This window comes from Eleutherodactylus coqui, chromosome 8 (genome assembly GCF_035609145.1).
Source record: "Eleutherodactylus coqui strain aEleCoq1 chromosome 8, aEleCoq1.hap1, whole genome shotgun sequence".
NCBI lineage: Eukaryota > Metazoa > Chordata > Amphibia > Anura > Eleutherodactylidae > Eleutherodactylus > Eleutherodactylus coqui.
The window spans coordinates 31398734-31413403 of NC_089844.1; the positions used below are offsets into that span (position 1 = coordinate 31398734).

Here is a 14670-nt window from a genome sequence, read left to right on the forward strand (position 1 = left end):
AATTACGCAAGTGGAGGGGTGTGCCACTGTGCAAAATACTGGAAAAGAAGGCAGCTGGACCCTATTAAGCTTTAAATAGCCATTAAATTCCACGGAAAGGGTGTCTCGCACGTGTGTGAACTGGCCCTACGTGCGCAAAAATTGCAGACACACGAGCAACAAGCTGATTACGTTGCTCTTTAACCCTTGTTCACTAGCAAATACGCTGTGGCAAGCGATTTGCGGTAACGCTTGCATGTCTCTACCCTCATTTACAGCCTCTGCCATCAACAGCCTCCTTGTTTATGCACATGAAGGGGAGATATCCTCTCGGTCGCCCTTAGGCTACCTGCACATGGGTGATCGCGATATCGTGCGTTTTTACGTGGACGCAAGGCGTTTTTCTGACTAAAATGCCTCCCATCACTTCTGTGAAGTTACGATCCTCTGGCACGTCTTTCAGGTGTGTTAGAGGATTGGCAAGTGTTTCTCATCGTTTTCACGGCGTACGATGTGTTTTACTGTCCCATTGACAACAATGGGCGATGCATTCAGAGGAACGCGAAAAGATAGTACATGCAGTGATTAGTCTGATGAGGTGCGGGTATGCAGAGCGTTTAGCGCATACCGGCACAGGCAGACTTCTTTAGGGCTCTATGGTGCGCAAATACGCACAAGATAGCACATGCCCTATTTTTTACGCCCACAGGTGCAAAATTGAGCACGGACACGCTTGTCTGTCGAAGCCCTTAATTTAAGGGTATTTCCAGGTGTAAGGGCCCTTTTACACGCCACATAAAATGGCTTGCCATCTATGTACTGAACAACTGGGTAGTTTCGATCACTCATTTACACATAACCACGGCTCTAGTCAATCCTCCTGCCACTGCTTTCTATTCAGCAAATCATTACAACATCCTTCACACCTAAAATTTATTGTGCAAACCACTGGATCTAACGATTCGCATGATAATTGCGCAATGTAAAAGGTCCCCAAGTCAGTGGGGTCTGACCTCCCGATCTCACTTTACTATTAAAATAAACAATGGTGATTCTGAGGGTCTGAACCCCAGGAACGCTATTGATTGTCATTCACATAATATTTACTGTACTAATGAAAAGGGTTCGTTTTACTTCCAGCAAGAGTCAAGTGAGCTACTACCCTGTTTCCCTGAAAATAAGACATACCCTGAAAATAAGACATAGCATCATTTTCCAGAATTTTTGACGATGCAAAATGATTTTTCAGGCTTTTTGAGGATGCTTGAAATATAAGCCCTACTCCAAAATTAAGCCCTGCTAACAGTAAATTGAAAAAGTCAATTTAAAGAGTGTCCAGGCAGCTATACATGTAAAAATGTTAAACCTTTTTGAACAAAAATTAATAAAGACACTGTCTTATTTTCGGGGGAAACACAGTAGTTCTCATTGAGGAGACCCAGTGGGTGTATAGAAACTTATTTTCAGGCAATGCTTCATGGGAAAAAAGTATACACATTAACCCATATTAGTCAAATGAGAGGCACTCTTCCTTTTTAGAGGAATCTCTGATTTGGCTGAAATGAGTTAATTTGCATCTCATAAATAATTAATGATGCCTTTTAAATCTTCATCAGTATTGAAAAAATAGACAAAAATGTCCTTTTCCAGTGAACGGTAAATCATACTTGCTTACGTCCACACTTTTTAACTTAAGCCATGCAATCTGACACTAGGACTGACTAATGGCCTAAGATGAGGTCATTGGAATGAAGGGTTAATGTTGGTGGTTTACTTCCCATTATCTCTGTTTCCAGGATCCGGTTACCAGCTGAGTCAGAAGGAAAAGGAATGAGCGGCTCAGGTGTGAGATGAGCAAGGGGGTGAACCGCAGCCGCCATCGCCTTCTGCATTACCGATACGTAAGGGCTGCGGGATGTGTGCTGAAATAATTATATGCTTAGCAAAAGTTAGATTACGTTCTTTTCATTGAATGCAAATGACTTCATTCGTCTTTCTTCGATCCCATTTATAAAAGTAAAATGTTTGCAGAAATGTCCAGCGCAGGGAGGGGTCAGAGGTTCGCTTTAACTGAGGGGCCTGGAGAATGGAGCCGGCATGACACATTTTGCAGAAATGTGTTAGATTAAGCATGGGGATGGCATTACTATATACTTTAGAAAGGGCCATTAAGGTGGACACACACTATACCAGGAATGCACAAACCATTTATGTTCAAAAGACCGCATTATCAGATCAAACCAATCCCAAAGGCCGCAATAACACTGAAAGGGTATTCCAATCCAAGATAGTTATTGGAAGTATATGCCATAAATGTCTGATAAGTGCTGCCTTCACTTGGCCGATGAGCATCCTGTTACAAATGTAGCACTAGATCAATGTTCCCAACTCCAGTCCTCAGGGACCGCCAACAGGTCATGTTTTCAGGATTTCCTCAGTATTACACAGGTGATGTAATTATTGTCGGTGCCTCAGATATTACCACAGGGGTTCTTACTATAGGATATCCTGAAAACATGACCTGTTGGTGGTCCCCGAGGACTGGAGTTAGGAAACACTCCTCGAGAGACAGGCACTTCAAGTTATGGCCTTGCTGTCTCTGATTTTATTAGGGAATAGGGGTTTGATGTTTTGTCTGTCACTGAGGGAAGGAAGAAAATCAATAAGACTAAGGCCGGCTTCACACGGCCGTGACGGGCTCCGCCGCAGAATTCCGCGGCGGAGCCTGTCACGGCGCCCCCCCCCCAGAGACCCTAATACTTACCTGCGGATCCGGTGTCCTACGTCCTGCATGACGCTTTGGCGTGCATGCGCAAGAGAGCGCATGACGCGCCGGCTGCGTCATATGACACGCCCACAGCGTCACATGACGCGCCGTCCGCGTCATATGACGCGGCTGGCGGTAGGTGGGGAAGCGGTTTCACGCTATCTTCCGCCGTGCTACAGCGGAAGATAGCGTGACGGACTGCTTCCATTGGCTGCAATGGAAGCCGTCTGCGCGTACACCCGCGGCAAATAGAACATGCCGCGGGTGAGGACGGGTAAATTCACGGTGCGCAATTCCGCACCGTAAGTATTGTGCTATTAGGTTCAATAGAACCTAATAGCTGCGGGCAACGCAGCAGATTTCCGCTGCGGAAATCTGTTCGTGGGAAGGAGCCCTAAAAGGTATATATATATGGGACGAGTATCGCCCAAATAATCACTTGAAAGAGCAAATTCAAACAATATTTGTTCATCACAGAAGGGGAAATAAAAAATTAAAAACAATCACAGAAAATGGGGGAGCCCAGGGTGGCAGTACCAATGTGGTTCACTGTTGGAATTGCAGGGCAACCCGCCGAATTATCATGGCGTCATTAATAGGTTGCTGGTCTGCATGGTGAACTACATATATCAGAATGGTCTGGCACCCTGTATCCACTATATGTAGGAGTGTACGCCAAGCAGCCACCCCCCTCATTATCAGGAGGCAGTGTGAGTGGCTGTCTCATCGGTGTCCTGCACAGGTGTAATTCGCTCCCTCATTTGGTAGTCAGCTACCTGCATGGTGAGAGGATGCATCTATATACACTCCTCAGTCAGTCATTTTCTGTGATTGTTTTTAAACAATATTTGTTCGGTGTGAATCCGGCCACCGACAGGTTGACGAGCGATAATTCACTAGTCGTTTTATTACAGCTGATCAAAAAAATAGTCGCTGCTTGATCAAAAATCATCTGGTGTAAAGCCACAGTTGTTCATTTTTGAACGAGTTGCAAATTAATTTGTATGGAGATCCCCTCTATGAACGAGATCTTGATATCCTTGCTTTGTGTAAAAACAAACGACTGTCATTCGTACGCTACAACGACTTTTCCGGGCGACTATGTGAATGATTGGCTCCGTGTAAATATACTTTAACCCCCTTTTACATTAAGGCCTCTGGACAGAATGTGGACTCACAGCGTCACTACTGGATTTTGCTTAGGCAGTAGTGGGAGCAGAGGCGTAACTTGAAGCTCCCGGGCCCCAATGCAAAATCTGTAACAGGGCCCCCAACTATAATGCTTTACTCCTAGTACTGGGCTCCCTATATGGAGAAGAGAGGCTTTATGTGCCCCCTAAGGGTCCTGGGCCTGGGTGCAACCGCATCCCCTGCATCCTCTATAGTTACGCCCCTGAGTGGGAGCTTTGTACAGGCAGTCCGTAGGTTATATCTCTGGAGTAGCCTCTAATGGAAACTGTTGACACTGTGAAGGTGGTATTCTGAAGCATGGCACCAGAATGGAGAAGTTGGATAACATTTCTCTAAGGCCTCTTTCACACGGGCATTACGATCTTTGTCCACGTGCTTCTCAGCGTTTTTTAAAAATTCAGGATAAACTCTCTTCCCCTCACTCCCCCTCCCTTTGCCGGCTGACTGCGGCAAAGAGACAATAAGTGCACTGGAGAGGCAACAGCAAGACATCCCTCCTAAAAGGGAATGGTTTTGCAGATGGCCACAGACATTTAAGCTGTCTATCCATGGGCTTTATTAAATTGCGTTCCCCGCGACGATAATTCGGCCGCGGGGAACGCAATGCACGCTTTCTATAGCGTTGCTATGGAAAGCGCACCCCATCCTGTCCACGAGCGGATAATCATAGCTCCCGGGCAGCAAATTGCAGCATGCTGCGAATTGTTGCAATTCTTCATGATCAGCCTATCTGTCAGATAGGCTGACAGCGGAGATCCATCTGCAGGCTCCTGCTCCCGGGCGGCGGCTCCTGCGGCGGAGATCCACTGCGGAATACTGCAACGCCCGTGGACAGGGGGCCTTACTCTCTCTTTATCCTTCTTGACTGATTTTTCTCTACTTTTGCGTTTGGCTAGTGTCTCTGTCGCTACTGGTAGTACAAGACGGTGCTTGCAGCCCAATCAGGTTGTACAAGTAGTCCTGTAGGATGACACATTTATATATGCCATCTCCAGAAGGTTTGCTGTGTCTCCCCCTACAGTCTCAAGAGCATGGGCAGATACCAGGAAATGGGTCGTTACACAAAGAGCTGGACAGGGTCGACCCAGCATTAGGACCGGTATCTGCCCCTTTCAGCTTGAATCTTTCATTCGTGGACATCTGATGCGTGTTAAATGTTCATTTAATTTTTTTGGAGTGCTCCCGTAAGTTTTTTGAGCAGTGTACATTAGGGGCTCTACTAGAGTAGAAGTATTAATGAATTATATTCTATTCATTAGATAAAGCCTGGGCTAATGTGTAAAGATAAAGAAATAAAAAGCATGATTTGAATTTAAAGTAAGGGATAAAAGTATGTAATTATCAGGATAGTAGCATAGTAACTTCTGTTAGTCCCAGTATCTGAGAGGGCCCACTAATATAATAATAATCTTTATTTGTATAGCGCCAACTTATTCCGCAGCGCTTTCAGGCATGGATAAATGCAAAACAATACAACAATTACAATATAAGGTACATTGGGTTAGACACAAATGGGTTGAGGGTGGTACAGGAGGTGCAGGGGTTGGGGAACATAGGCAATAGGAAATTTTATGTACAGATCATTTATCAGAAGGCAAACAGGGTGGAGCACCATAGGGAGGGGCGAGGGACTAGGTCAGGAGATTTGGTATGCTTCCCTGAAGAGGTGCGTTTTTAAGGCACGTCTGAAATTTCGTGCATCGGGAATTGTCCGGATGCCTTGGGGTAGAGCGTTCCAGAGGATGGGTGCTGCTCTGGTGAAGTCCTGTAGGCGAGCATGAGAGGTTTGTATTACAGGGGTGTTTAGTCTGAGGGTGTTAGCCGATCGGAGTGAGCGGGCTGGGTGGTGTACTGACAGGAGGGAGGTGATGTATGGTGGCGCAGCGCCATGCAGAGCTTTGTGAGTGAGGCAGAGGAGTTTAAATTTAGTTCTGCAGTGGATGGGCAGCCAATGCAGCGACTGGCATAATGCAGAGGCGTCTGAATAACGACTGGATAGAAAAATGAGTCTAGCTGCTGCATTTAGTAAGGATTGGAGCGGAGCGAGTCTAGTGCGGGGGAGGCCAATGAGTAGCGAGTTGCAGTAGTCAAGCCGGGAGTGGATGAGCGCAACCACGAGCGTCTTTAGCGTGTCCGTAGTTAGGAACGGACGTATTTTAGCAATATTTCTGAGGTGCATGTGGCATGTTTGGGCCAGAGATTGGATATGGGGGGTAAAGGAGAGGTCAGAGTCCAGTGTGACCCCAAGGCATCGGGCATGCCGTCGGGGGGTTATGATGGTGCAAGACACTGGAATGGAGATGTTGAGGGGAGGTCGGTTAGAAGGTGGAAAGACAAGGAGGTCAGTTTTAGAGAGGTTTAGTTTGAGAAAAAGGGAGGACATAGTGTTAGAGACAGCGGACAGACAGTCGGTGATATTTTGGAGGAATGGTCCAGAGATCTCACGAGAGGAGGTGTATAGTTGGGTGTCGTCAGCATAGAGAGGGTATTGGAGGCCGAATCTGTGGATTGTTTGTCCAATTGGGGCAGTATAGATAGAGAAAAGAAGGGGACCAAGGACCGAGCCCTGGGGTACCCCGACAGCGAGAGGAAGTGGAGCAGAGATAGAACCAGCAAAGGAAACACTGAAAGAGCGGTCAGAGAGGTAGGAGGAGAACCAGGAGAGAGCAGTATCCTTTAGACCAATAGAGTGGAGCATAGTGAGAAGGAGATTATGGTCGACAGTGTCAAATGCAGCAGACAGGTCAAGGAGGATTAGTAGAGAGTAATCACCTCTCGACTTTGCAGTCATCAGGTCATTTGTTACTTTTGTAAGGGCAGTTTCGGTCGAGTGTAGAGAGCGGAAACCAGACTGGAGGGGGTCGAGGAGTGAGTTGTCAGAGAGAAAGCGAGTAAGCCGAGAGTAGACCAGGCGTTCCAGTAATTTGGAGATAAAGGGGAGGTTTGAGACGGGTCGGTAGTTAGCAGCATTAGTCGGGTCCAGAGTTGTTTTTTTAAGCAGAGGGGATATAATGGAGTGTTTGAATGAGGAGGGAAAAGTGCCAGAGGTTAGGGAGAGGTTGCAGATTGTGGTAAGGTGAGTAATGAGAGCTGGGGAAAGGGAGCGGAGGAGGTGAGAGGGGAGAGGGTCGCTGGCGCAGGTGGTAGGGCGGGCAGTGGAAAGGAGCCTGGAGACTTCTTCCTCTGTCGTTGGTTCTAGCGTAGATAGTGAGTAGGTGCTAGGTGCAGTGCTGATGGAGCTGGGATCAGGGCTAACCATGCAGCTTTCAGAGATTTCTTTTCGAATGTGGTCGATTTTTTCTTTGAAATAGGCAGCTAGTTCTCCAGCAGTCAGGTCTGTCGCAGGGGCCTGTTCCTTGGGGCTGAGGAGGGAGTGAAAGGTCTCAAAGAGTTGTTTGGGGTTGTGGGATAGTGAGGAGACAAGGGAGGTGAAATAGACTTGTTTGGCATGGTGAAGGGCTAGGTTATACATTTTAAGCATGAATTTGAAGTGGAGGAAGTCTGCTGGCAGCTTTGACTTTCTCCACAGCCGCTCGGCGCACCTAGAGCACCGCCGGATGAAGCGCGTTTGGGACGTGAGCCAGGGTTGCCGTGGTCTGCGTTTGACGGCTCGCGTCACGGGCGGTGCCACTTCATCCAGGGCACGGCTGAGGGTGGTGTGGTAGTATTCGGCTGCCAGGTTAGGGCAGGGGAGGCGAGAGATGGGCGATAGGGAGGACTGAATAGTTTCAGCAAACTGTTTAGTGCGGACAGACTGGAGGTTCCTAGAGGTGCGATAGATAGGAGGGTCAGGAGAGATGCTAGGGTGCCTGATGGAGAATGAGAGAAGGTTGTGATCCGAGAGTGGAAGTGGGGAGTTAGTAAAGTGAGAGGCAGAGCAGAGACGGAGGAAAACTAAATCGAGAGTGTTACAATCTCTATGAGTGGGGGAGTCAGAGATTAGCGATAGGCCAAGGGAGGAGGTAAGTGTTAAGAGCCGGGAGGCAGATGAGGAGCTAGAGTCGTTAGTAGGAATGTTGAAATCACCAAGGATGAGGGTTGGGATTTCACAGGATAGGAAGTGGGGGAGCCAGGCAGCAAAGTGGTCTAGGAACAGGCGGGTAGGACCTGGGGGGCGGTAAATAACTGCGACACGCAGAGGCAGTGGGCGGAAGAGTCGCAGGGTGTGGACTTCGAAGGAGTGAAAGGTAAGCGAGGGAGCTGCGGGAATGACCTGGAAGGTACAGTTTGGGGAGAGGATGATGCCTACTCCTCCACCGCGTCTGTCATCCGATCTGGGGGTATGGGAGAACTGCAAGCCATCATAGGACAATGCAGCGGGGGAGGTAGAATCGGACTGCTGTATCCAGGTTTCCGTGAGGGCGAGCAAGTTCAAGTGTTTACTGGTGAAGAGGTCATGGATAGTTGGGAGTTCCATAGGGCGCATTTGAATGGGGCAGGGGGGGCATTTTGGTAGAGAACAGTACGGGGTGGGCCTGGGTTGGGAGAGATGTCCCCTGCAGCTAGGAGTAGCAGAGTAGCAAGGGTGAGCACGTGGCTAGGGGATTTGTGTGGGTGTCTGAAGTGTTTCTTTGCAGTATTGGGGGGTTGAAGGCGTCTTAGGAAGTTGAACAGTGCATGGGAGCCATACATAGGTGAGGAGAGGAGGGAAGGGCAGATGTGGATGGAGTGTGTTGGGGCTGGGCATTGGTAGAAAGTGTGCAGGCTTGAAAAGAGGATAGTGATGGAGATCAATGCAAAGAGGAGAGCATTTCGCTCCAGGCTTTGGTCAGTTGTGCATGTTACCTGTCTCCTGCACTGTCGAACTGCGCTGTATAACTGCATCATTCTACAGCATCAAACACTTGTTGCTGGACACTTAGTGCTGGGGACATCAGGTGAGGCTGCCTCGGGTGAGGCATGGAGGGTAGAACTGACTTTAAAGTTCTGGCTCCAGGACTTCAGCTGGGAGTGGCTTGTTACATATCACTAGTCAACCAGCTGACCCCACCTTTAGATGGCTAATGAACAAGATGGGGGGGGGGGGGGGGGGCTTTATTGCCCTCTTACAAAAACAAACTGTGTCCAGCAACACTAAGATGAGACAGGGAGAAAACTATTTGGGGGAGGTGATGAGGAAAATACATAAAGTACAAATAGAGTCAATTCAATTTATATGAAGCAATGGGACATACCATTGCGCACAGATTATGACAAATTTAAAGGTATCACAGCAGATTCACTAAGAGGTGTAACGTGAAGCTCCTGGACCCCAATGCAAAACCTGTAACAGGGCCCCCAACTATAATGCTTTATTCATAGTACTGGGCTCCCTATATGGGGAAGAGAGGCCTTATGGGCCCCCTAAGGCTCCTGGGCTTGGGTGCAACCGCATCCCCTGAAACCTCAGTTACGCCAGTGGGCCCACTTTTGCTCATAAAAGTATTGCCAGAGGTGATGGGCAGGGAGCTGTTGCTGGAAGATGACAGAATAGAGAAGTCAGGCCAAGGGTGGAAGGCTGAATGTGACTAAGAAGCAGAGAGTGATTGTTGTCAGTAAGAGAAACCAAGTCATCTTGTAGATATGATACCTTTTAATGGCCAACAAAAATACATGATGCTACTGCAAGCTTTTGGATCCTCTCAAGATCCTTCCTCAGGCATAATGAAACAGATCTGGATGGGGCATACATAAATACAAATGTTCATAAATGAAAAGGCACAGAAATCGGAGACTAATTTGTACTTAAAACAACACCAGAAAAGATGAGCAGAGAAGTAAAAACTTAATCAGTCCACTGGCAAAGAATGTGACAGGTTTATGATCTCTACATTGGTGCTAAGAGGTGACAGGCCTGTGTGTTATCTCTCCTTCAGACCTGCACATAAGGAGGATGAAACAATACCTCTGTAGCGCCACCTATTGGATGGCAGCATTTCTTCAAAGCAATGTATGAATTTCTCCAAGTCTTTAAACCAATGATTGGGGAAAGCACCCATTCTGGGTGCCCCACCCAGGGGAAGACTATGCCATCCCTCGACCCACTCACCCCACAGGCGTCCCCCCCCCCCTCGGGGCGCCCTCCCTAAGGACACCCCTCTTAACCTTCTTCAGCCTAATCATATGCTCCAGTGATGCAAGGAACTACAGCGTCCCGTAGGGTGACCCCGATCACATGGCATATGCTGAGGAGCTGGGAGGGCAAGATGCTGGCTTGTCACAGCAGCACTTACCATGCTCCCTCCCGGAGGGACGCACACAGCCAAGGCCAGGGCAGCACTGGGCCTCTTCCGAACACCCCCGGCATGGGGATGCCCAATAAACAGGAGAAGGGGTTGTAGTTGTCACGGGTGACGCTACTATTTCAGTACCCCCTGGCACAAACATCATGAGGAAATAAAGGAGCCACAAACAATAGTATAGTACCTCAGGTCCCCAGGAACGGTCAGGGCCTGAAATAACTTTTACTTGAATATTTAACTTTAGTAGTACAGGGCACAATTTACAAGTTTTGAATAGTGCACGCATTAGAGAATCTAGAGTACCTCCACAAGGTAGACCCAGACTTCAGGACACCTGTGTGTGACTAATTAGAGACGAGTACTTCCACTCAGCAGGACTTAGACTTCACCACTCTTGAGTGTGTACAATGACTATAGACTCCCCCACACACACCCCCACAGGTGGTCCCAGGCTTCAGGACACGTGGGTGTGACAAACAAAAAATTGAGTACCTCTGCATTAGGCCTTGAAAGACTGTACTTGCTCTCTGTTCACTCTTTCTCTCTGGGGCTCACTTGCAATTCATGTAGATCCTTGCACTCGGGAAATCTCTCCCCTTCTTCCATCTTCAACGCATGAAGGTGCCCCCATGTGCCTCTGAGTTAGGTGGAAGCCAAGATGGAACACAGATAGAAGACCTTTTTCCCGCTCTCAAGAACTCACATTTATCCCCTTAGTGACAGCCCTATCGTAAAACTACGTCCTGCTGTTGCAGGACATGTATGGAGGGAGGTAGCGGCGCTATCTCCCTCCATACAGCGCGGGCATCAGCTGATTAATTACAGCTGACACCCGCGGGCAATAGTTGCGCTCAGCCATTCGGCTATTAACCCTTTAAATGCCGCTGTCAATTCTGACAGCGGCATTTAAATCCCCCTGTGAGGGTATATATATATATTGCCATATGTTTTTTTATGTTTTATACCTATATGCAAGTTTTATTCAATTCCAAATGAAAAAAACTTATATGTCGCCTTACATCAGATATTCCAAGAGGCCTTGCAAGGCGAAGACAAAATGTATCTTGAACAAAATGTATCTTAAACACAGCAAAGAAGAACCAGACATGAAGGCCGCATGTACTTGGCCGATTTCCCAGAAGTGCCGTATCAAGATGTTCCACTATGTACATAATTTTCACTGTCCCAGGCCGGAAATCCGGACTTCCCATACATGGAGAATGCATGCTTGGCCGTTTTCTTAGAATTGAGTGGGTGATTCTTTGCACTGGAGTTAATTAAATACGTGATTTTCTGTACAAGCCAGAGGCGCCTCACTGTCTAAGGCCGGAAATCCGGACTTCCCATATATGGTTATGAGCCCATCACCCCCTGGTGGTGATGGGTCAGAGGGTATAAGATCTCATGTAATCTGTAATAAAACGCAGCCGAGAGCCATGTCCCGTGTGAGAAACTGTACCAGACCTCCGTGTGGTGTTTTCTTCTTATCGCCGGCAGCGGGCAAGTGGGGTGGGCCTGATTGGTGCTGTACTTAGAATTTTATTACCCTGATAAATGGCGCAACCAACTGGGGCGGTAAAACCAGGAGCTTACAGCGCAATTCACCCGGTTCCACGCCACGGGGAAGCCGTCCTGCTGCAAACCGAGCCTCATCAACTCACAGAACCCCAGGTAAGGCCAGCATATATTTATGTTGTGTTTTATGCTGAGAGTCTTGCAGCAGGACTGACTATCTGTGGTTTGTGACCGGACGGGTTGGGTTAAGAGTTCTACACGGTAACTCGTGTCGGCTCCGGGTTTGCCGTCATGGACCACTGACCGTGATATGCGCACCAATCAGTCACCCGGAAACTAGTCTGTAGTCTATTTGTACTTTGAAGTTTTTAACGTTTTAATAATAGTGGAGATTGTTGTATCTGCAGAAGTTTTTTTTCTCTTTCTTTTCATTTAATCTCACAAGAGAAGGGACCCTCAGTTTAGTTTAGTTAGTTGTTAATGGTTTAGCAGAGAGGGATGCATTTTGTGAGACAGGCTTCATAAGAGAAGGGACTCTCGGTCGTTTTGCCTTATATATGGGGCTAACGATTTGATTTCAGAGAGATGCATTTTATGGGGCTGGTTCCATAAGGAGAAGGGACCCTCGGTTGTTTTGCCGGTATATAAGGGGCTGACAATTTGAAAATTAAGAGGGATGCATTCTATGGAGCGTGTTATTTTTATTGTTGTTGTAATATGCGTAAGATCTTATTAAAGAAGACAGAGCCCCTCAAGGGCTGCCGCCGTGTGGATGAATCTGTAAAATGGAAGAAAACTCTAATAAAAATGTGTGACACCGACCCGCACGGCAGATTACAAAATGGTGTCTGGGAGGAGGTCTTTAGGACCCAGAGGTGCCTTGAAAGACCAAGGTTTGCTAGAAAATGCTGGAGGAGGAGGAGAGAGATAGATAGTCAGAGTAAGTTAGGTATGTACACATTATTTGTTTAAGAAAGTATCCGTAAGTGAAATGTTGAAAAGTACAGTAAGTGATCAAGAGAGCGTCAGGAGAGTGTCTATTAAAGGGGTTGTCCCGCGGCAGCAAGTGGGTCTATACACTTCTGTATGGCCATATTAATGCACTTTGTAATATACATTGTGCATTAATTATGAGCCATACAGAAGTTATAAAAAGTTTTTTACTTACCTGCTCCGTTGCTGGCGTCCTCGTCTCCATGGTGCCGACTAATTTTCGCCCTCCGATGGCCAAATTAGCCGCGCTTGCGCAGTCCGGGTCTTCTGCAGTCTTCTATGGAGCCGCTCGTGCAGAATGCAGGCTCCGTGTAGCTCCGCCCCGTCACGTGCCGATTCCAGCCAATCAGGAGGCTGGAATCGGCAATGGACCGCACAGAAGCCCTGCGGTCCACGGAGACAGAGGATCCCGGCGGCCATCTTCAGCGGTAAGTATTGAAGTCACCGGAGCGCGGGGATTAAGGTAAGCGCTCCGGTAAGCTTTCTTTACCTCCCTGCATCGGGGTTGTCTCGCGCCGACCGGGGGGGGGGGGGGGTTGAAAAAAAAAAACAACCCGTTTCGGCGCGGGACCACCCCTTTAAAGGTTATATTGGCAGTTAGGTAGGGGAGAGAAATAAGGGGTAACAAGAAAGTCGGTAAGAAAGTTACAATGCATGTGATTTGTTGGCAAAGAGAGATGAAAATGTGTATAATACAAGATAGATAATAGAGATATATATGTGTGTATATATATGTATATACTGTATGTGGAAATAGTTAACTGAGCTTGCTTTTAGGGGAGAAGAGTTTTGTTGACATGTAGCTGCGAGCTTGTGTTCAGTCTGTCTAGTTTTCAAGGTCGGAAGATAACCGAGAGAGAAAATGCAATAACAACCCTGGATAATATCTCTGCTTGCGTAAATGGAATGGAGGCTTGAAATGAATTTAATTAATTATACTGTCTTAGTAGACAGGAAATATGGCAATTTCTAAAACATATATTCTTACTTATACAGGGGTTGAAAATGAATGTTGCAAGGTCCCAGCATATGTGTTAATTATGAGTTCAAATGCAGGGCTGTGCAGTCTGTGTTTCATATTCGTAGAGAGATAACGGTTTGTTTTAAAAAAAGGTGGGGGCTTTCAGAATTCACTCCAAATTCAGTGTCACAGATTCTAAAATACTTTAGCGTTTAATACAGCATATAATAGCTTCAGTAAATAAGAAATATAGAATATTTCAGTCACTCAGCAAACTTTTTCACATAATTTGTCAAAGATAGCGCTCATTCACAATCTCATCTCAATAGAATGATGTACTTTATAAAATTCTAGCACTCACCTCAATGTTTTTCAATTGATGATGTATGTTTGTCAAACTTTTTTTTCTGTGCATCTGTATGGACTGGTACACCTTCAAGGGGGGTGACGGAGCAGACTTGAGAGCATGGATGGATGAGAGTTAGTGACCCGTGTTCAAGCTGTGGTGGAATGTGTGATGCAGATAATTGACTGGGGATAAAAGTCCTCCCCATGCATGGGACTTTGCTTGGTTGAGATGTGGACGTGTGGACTGTTACGCTGAAATGGAGTTGGGAAGAAAGTCGCAAGGAGCCAATATCGAAGGGGTGGAGCTAGATGATGTAATAGTACGTAGTAATGTTTCATCCTTCTTGTCCAAGGGGGGGTGAGGAGCTTGAGCAGCTAGTAAAAGTTTTTTGTTTTGTTTGTTTTTTTTTCTCCTGTCTCAAATTTTGATAAGATATTGCAGGCAGGATCAGACTAATAATGAATTCACTTAAAGGGATCTCACATTTCCAATATTAGTAGATTGTTTGTAGATTATTCTGCCCCGGTGTAACTCATGTTTCTGTTATACATGCTAACATCTTACAAGCCTTATCTGCATCCATCAAATCTTTTTACAATGTTGTACTACCTTAAACCGGGTACTATTGTTCCAATTGAGTACCCTGCTTCAAAGGGGGGGGGGGGAGAAGGCATAGGTGATCTAGGTATTGCAA

The 14670-nt window shown here is 46.9% G+C and overlaps 1 long non-coding RNA gene across 2 annotated transcripts in view; it reads left to right on the top strand.

Moving 5' to 3' along the window:
• LOC136576258 (uncharacterized) overlaps positions 1-14670 on the top strand; it is a 38923-nt gene that overhangs the window by 17462 nt on the left and 6791 nt on the right. For both annotated transcript variants that reach the window (XR_010786326.1, XR_010786325.1), the window contains one exon: positions 1776-1880. This is a non-coding gene — a long non-coding RNA (uncharacterized lncRNA). The remainder of the gene's footprint in view (positions 1-1775; positions 1881-14670) is intronic.